Below are 5,970 nucleotides of genomic sequence, written 5' to 3' on the forward strand. Positions count from 1 at the left end.
TGAAGTGTGTCTGCTCGTCTTTACTTTCCTTCACCGGTCACTTCTTCTCCAACAGGGAAGTGTCCACAGACTGGATGAGGCCTCAGACAGGAGGAGGAGGAGGAGGAGGAGGAGGAGGAGGAGGAGGAGGTGGTGGAGGAGGTGGTTGTTGTTTTAACAGACTACACACGAGTGAAGTTGGAATAACTGGAGTGATATCTGGCTAGACCAGGGCGTGGCTATAATTGCCTGGTGACGGCAGGTTTTTATGTTGTTTTTTTTCCTGGTATCCTTCATAATTCATTGCAGATGTCTGAAATTAACAAAGCATCAAACGTTTTTACAGATATTTAGAACTTCAGCACAACATAAAGAATTTCTGCTGCGGTTTCTATTAATAATCGGTTAAGATCACAGGTTTCACAACATGACACACATGCATCATGTACTAGATAATACACATCATTCAGGTGTGTGATATTGTGTAGCCCCCCCTCCCTCCGTCGGTCACTGGTCTGAAGAGGCGTTGACTTCCCACCGATGCTCGTTTGCAGGTCAAGTCTCTACACCTTGAACTCGTCGTCGTGCTCCTCAAACCGTTTCTGAACCGTCTTTGTATTTGTGACCAGGTCGTTGTTATCCTGTGGACCATCAGGGAACACTGTTTCCATGACAGGGTGTACATGGTCTGCAGCTATGCTTAAGTAGGTGATACACTATATTACCAAAAGTATTCGCTCACCCATTCAAATGATCAGAATCAGGTGTTCTAATCACTTGGCCTGGCCCCAGGTGTATAAATTCAAGCACTCAGGCATGCAGACTGTGAAACAAGACATTTGTGAAAGAATGGGCCGCTCTCAGGAGCTCAGTGAATTCCAGCGTGGAACTGTCATAGGATGCCACTTGTGCAACAAATCCAGTCGTGAAATTTCCTCGCTCCTAAATATTCCACAGTCAACTGTCAGCTCTATTATAACAAAATGGAAGCGTTTGGGAAAAACAGCAACTCAGCCACGAAGTGGTAGGCCACGTAAAGTGACGGAGAGGGGTCAGCGGATGCTGAAGCGCATAGTGCAAAGAGGTCGCCGACTTTCTGCACAGTCAATTGCTACAGAGCTACAAACTTCATGTGACCTTCAGATTAGCCCAAGTACAGTACGCAGAGAGCTTCATGGAATGGGTTTCCATGGCCGAGCAGCTGCAGCCAAGCCACACATCACCAAGTGCAATGCAAGGCGTCGGATGCAATGGTGTAAAGCACGCCGCCACTGGCCTCTAGAGCAGTGGAGACGCGTTCTCTGGAGTGATGAATCACGCTTTTCCATCTGGCAATCTGATGGACGAGTCTGGGTTTGGAGGTTGCCAGGAGAACGGTACATTTCAGATTGCATTGTGTCAACTGTGAAATTTGGTGGAGGAGGAATTATGGTATGGGGTTGTTTTTCAGGAGCTGGGCTTGGCCCCTTAGTTCCAGTGAAAGGAACATTGAATGCTTCAGGATACCAAAACATTTTGGACAATTCCATGCTCCCAACCTTGTGGGAACAGTTTGGAGCGGGCCCCTTCCTCTTCCAACATGACTGTGCACCAGTGCACAAAGCAAGGTCCATAAAGACGTGGATGACAGAGTCTGGTGTGGATGAACTTGACTGGCCTGCACAGAGTCCTGACCTGAACCCGATAGAACACCTTTGGGATGAATTAGAGCGGAGACTGAGAGCCAGGCCTTCTCGACCAACATCAGTGTGTGACCTCACCAATGCGCTTTTGGAAGAATGGTCAAAAATTCCTATAAACACTCTCCTCAACCTTGTGGACAGTCTTCCCAGAAGAGTTGAAGCTGTAATAGCTGCAAAAGGTGGACCGACATCATATTGAATTCTATGAGTTAGGAATGGGATGGCACTTCAGTTCATAGAATGAGTAAAGGCAGGTGAGCGAATACTTTTGGTAATATAGTGTATGTGTCAAGGTAACATCTAAACATGGACGGTAGGACCCAAGGTTTCCCAGCAGAACGTGGCCCATAGCATCATCACTGCCTCCGCCTGCTTGTCTTCTTCTCATAGTGCAACCTGGAGCCAGGTAAACTCAGGTAACACACACACACACACACACACCTACACACCATCACACATTTACCCTCCGTTCAGTTTTGATGCTCACATGCCCGTTGTAGGCAGGTCAGGTGGAGAACAGGTCAGCATTGACTGGTCTGCAGCTACTCAGCTCCATGAAAAACAAACTGATCCACCTTTCTATCAGAACCAGCATCAACCTTTCAGTAGTTTGTGTAACTAGATGGATCAGAAATAAATCTTGGTCTTCCTTCAGCCATCCATCACCCCTGTCTTCAGTTTGGATAGATAATGACCACCAGAGACCAGGAACACGATACAAGAGCTGCCTAACACACAGCCTGGCCAAAGAGTCTCCACCTGGATTTAACTAATCAAACAGGTATTCACCTCCTATTGGATAATTACTGCATGGGTGATTATCTTTCATCTGACAACAAGTTATTTAAGCCCAACTGATGCAATGAGTAGCTTCTCATTCCTTCAACAACCATGTCTAAAGACACATCCTGTGGTCGTCTGTTTGAGAAGGGTCAAATCATTGGCATGCATCAAGCAGAGAAAACATCTAAGGAGATTGTAGAAACTACTAAAACTGGGTTAAGAACTGTCCAAGGCATTATTAAAAACTGGAAGGATAGTGGAGAAGCATCAGGGTAAGAAGAGAGGCAGATGAAGTGATGCACCCATCATGCCTAGTGTCTACTGTACAAGCCTGTGCTATGGGGCAGTGCTATGATCTGGGGTTGCTGCAGTTGGTCAGGTCTAGGTTCAGCAACATTATGTGTCCAAAGTATGAGGTCAGCTGACTACCTGAATATACTGAATGACCAGGTTATTCCATCAATGGATCATATTCCAAGATGACAATGCCAGGATTCATGGGGCTCAGATTGTGAAAGAGTGGTTCAGGGAGCATGAGACATCATGTTCACACATGGATTGGCCACCACAGAGTCCAGACCTGAACCCCATTGAGAATCTTTGGGATGTGCTGGAGAAGGCTTTGTGCAGTGGTCAGACTCTCCCATCATCAATACAAGATCTTGGTGGAAAATGAATGAAACACTGGATGGAAATAAATCTGGAGACATTGGAGAAGATTATAGAAACAATGATACAGAGAATGTGTGAGCGTTCTATGTCTGCTCCATGTTCAGAAGCTTCCTTGCTGCCTGGTTGAGAGCCGACTCCACCTCCACCTCTACCTCCACCTTCCCTCTGCACCAGATCCCGTTTCACTCGAGGCCCCCTGTGTTTGTTGTCATTCCCCGCGGCCTACAAGCTAAAATGTTGTCTTTACATGTCTCTCATCTCACTTTACCCCCTGCCATCCCTTTCCTCCCTCTGTTGTGTCTTCTCGGCGTCGGCGCTCTGAAATGTGAGAGGATCCGTGTAGTCGGGCAGGAAGGTCTGGGCAAGTGGGGTCACGCCTTCGTCTTGAGGGCACATGGCAGCAGGTCTGGTCAGAGCCAAGGTCAACATCAGGCGTGTGTGCGTGGATGAAACATGAAGATAGATGAGCTGACGGAGAAACCGCTCAAACCAGAGAATATATGAGTGTGTGTTTCTCTAGGAAAGACAGAAGAAGACGTTTGGACCAACACGTTCCTCCTCTCAGTTTGATAAATGGTTTGTGTTTTAAACGTGGGATGAGTTTCTAATCTCTCTATCGGTGACGCTCCGCCTGCAGGTCACCCCAAATATGGACGGTGCCACTCTTCACAGACCCGTTAAGATCAGTATAAACAGCATTAATCATAATTCAGTTTGGTGATGTGGCATGTCGTAGCGTTGGAGAACCCACGTGCCGGCCGCTTTATGAAGCGCCATGTTTTACAGCTGGAGGAAAACACCCTGAAGCCCAGTGAGGATGATGAATGTGAGCTCCTGTGCAGCAACGTTACACCCGTTTCAAAATATAAAACATTTGGTCTGATATTTGGTTACATTTCTGAATAAAAATTATGGAAAACATGCGCTGATGTACACATAAATACTAAAGTTAGTCAAAGAGGAGTCAGTCAAACTAATGAAACAGAAATAATATACATGTCCGTTTATTTATTCAAGTTAATTAATAATTTGTACATATTTGTGAGGTCTAAAAGTGAGTGAACAGCAGCTTGGAGGAATTTCAGCCCATTCCTCAGAACAGAACCACTTCACCTCATTATATTTATAGGAAACACTTCTGAACAGATGGACTCTTGTAATCCTGGACCTTTGCTTCTTACAGATATGTAATATTGGCTCATTTTCCTGAATGAACAAATATAATATTTCCAGTTTCATGTGTGTGATCAGGTTCTCTTTGTCTACTTCTAGGACTTGTGTGAAAATTTGCTGATGTTTTGAGTCATTTTAATTCAGAAATGTAGAAAATACTGAAGGATGCAAACACCTTTTAACATTATCCCGTTAACGTGGACATTTTTTAGTCTTTTCACTGTTTGCTTCTTGGATTTTTCAATAACTAAAGCTTCCGTATCTTGTATGTTCCTTCTCCTGCCTATTCCCTTTTTTTATTTTTTATAATCTCCATGATTATTGACTACGAGGCCCACTAGGAGGGTGTCTAGAACCACACACATGCTTGATTTCACAGATTGCATCCTCCAGAGCGTCACGTTAAAATATCTCCCTTGGCTCGTCCTTCTACAGGATTAAATAAAAAGACAGAGCCAAGTCCTTTAGCTTGGATTTCCTTCGGATAAAAATCAGTCACCAGTTCCATGAAGCTCGCTGAAAATGTTCAACTATGCAATCAGGCATCCAGTCAGAAAATCCCCTGTCCTTGTTTATTACTTAGAAATTCAAAGGCGTCTTTGTTTACTACCGTGTCTCAGAGGTGCTGGGGTTTAACCAGCATATATGGCTTTCTGGAGACCTGAGATTGATCACGTTCTCCGGTACGAGGGTTCTACCTCGTGCTTTGTCCTTTTTTGGCTTGTGGTTGTTTAGTCTGCTTGGGCCATAATCCAGGCAATCGTTAAATCTTTCCGTTCATTGGTTTGTCAGACCTTCACTTTGATCCACAGCAAAGTATCCAAACCTACTGGCTGCATTATTTATTTTTTTTATTGAATTTCATTCTAAATTCACGATCACCAGTGGACACGTTCCAATAGTTCTGTCAAGATTCTCTTATTTTATACCATCAGACTATAAATAACTATAAAATAAATAGATAGATGGTCATCAGTGCTAACCACACACACTGATGCCTCCCAGCCAGAAAGTTCTGGGTTCTAATCCAGGTCGACTGGTTCCTTTCTGTGTGTATTCTGCATGTTCTGCCTGTGTCTGCGTGGGTTCTCTCCAGGTTCTCCAGCTTCCTCCCACCGTCCAAAGACATGCTGGTTAGGTTCATTGGTGATTCTAAATCTGCCGTAGGTGTGAGTGTCTCTCTGTGGAGCAGGACAGAGACGAGACAGCAACGAGCTTCAAGTTGATCATGATGGACCAGAGTTTGTTCAAGGTCCTTCCATCTACCACAGAGTCCACCTTCTGGATCCTCATGTCCAGCCGTGAGGTGTCCCTTTCTCCCCAGGACACCACAGCGTAGTAAACAACTGTCCACCTGCTTGTAGTGTTAGTTAATAGTAAAGGTGTTGGCAAAGTCCATTAAACTCACAGGACCCACGTATAAAAGTTAATGGCAGTCTGAGCTAAATGCTAACACTAGCATGCTAACATTCTCTAAGTACCAACTCTAATATTTGACAGGCAATGTGTCTACTGTCTTTATTGTCTCGGTTTAGATTTCTAGCTCGCTAATAATGTTAAATGAGTTTGGGCCGACGTGTATTTGCATGTTTCTGAGTGATAGGATGAGACGTCATTGATCCCTGAGGGGAAATTCAGTTGTTGCAGCAGCAGAGCAAGAAAGTGCACAAGTACGAGTTGT

Source organism: Chelon labrosus, assembly GCF_963514085.1.
Source record: "Chelon labrosus genome assembly, chromosome: 2".
Classification (NCBI taxonomy): Eukaryota; Metazoa; Chordata; class Actinopteri; order Mugiliformes; family Mugilidae; genus Chelon; species Chelon labrosus.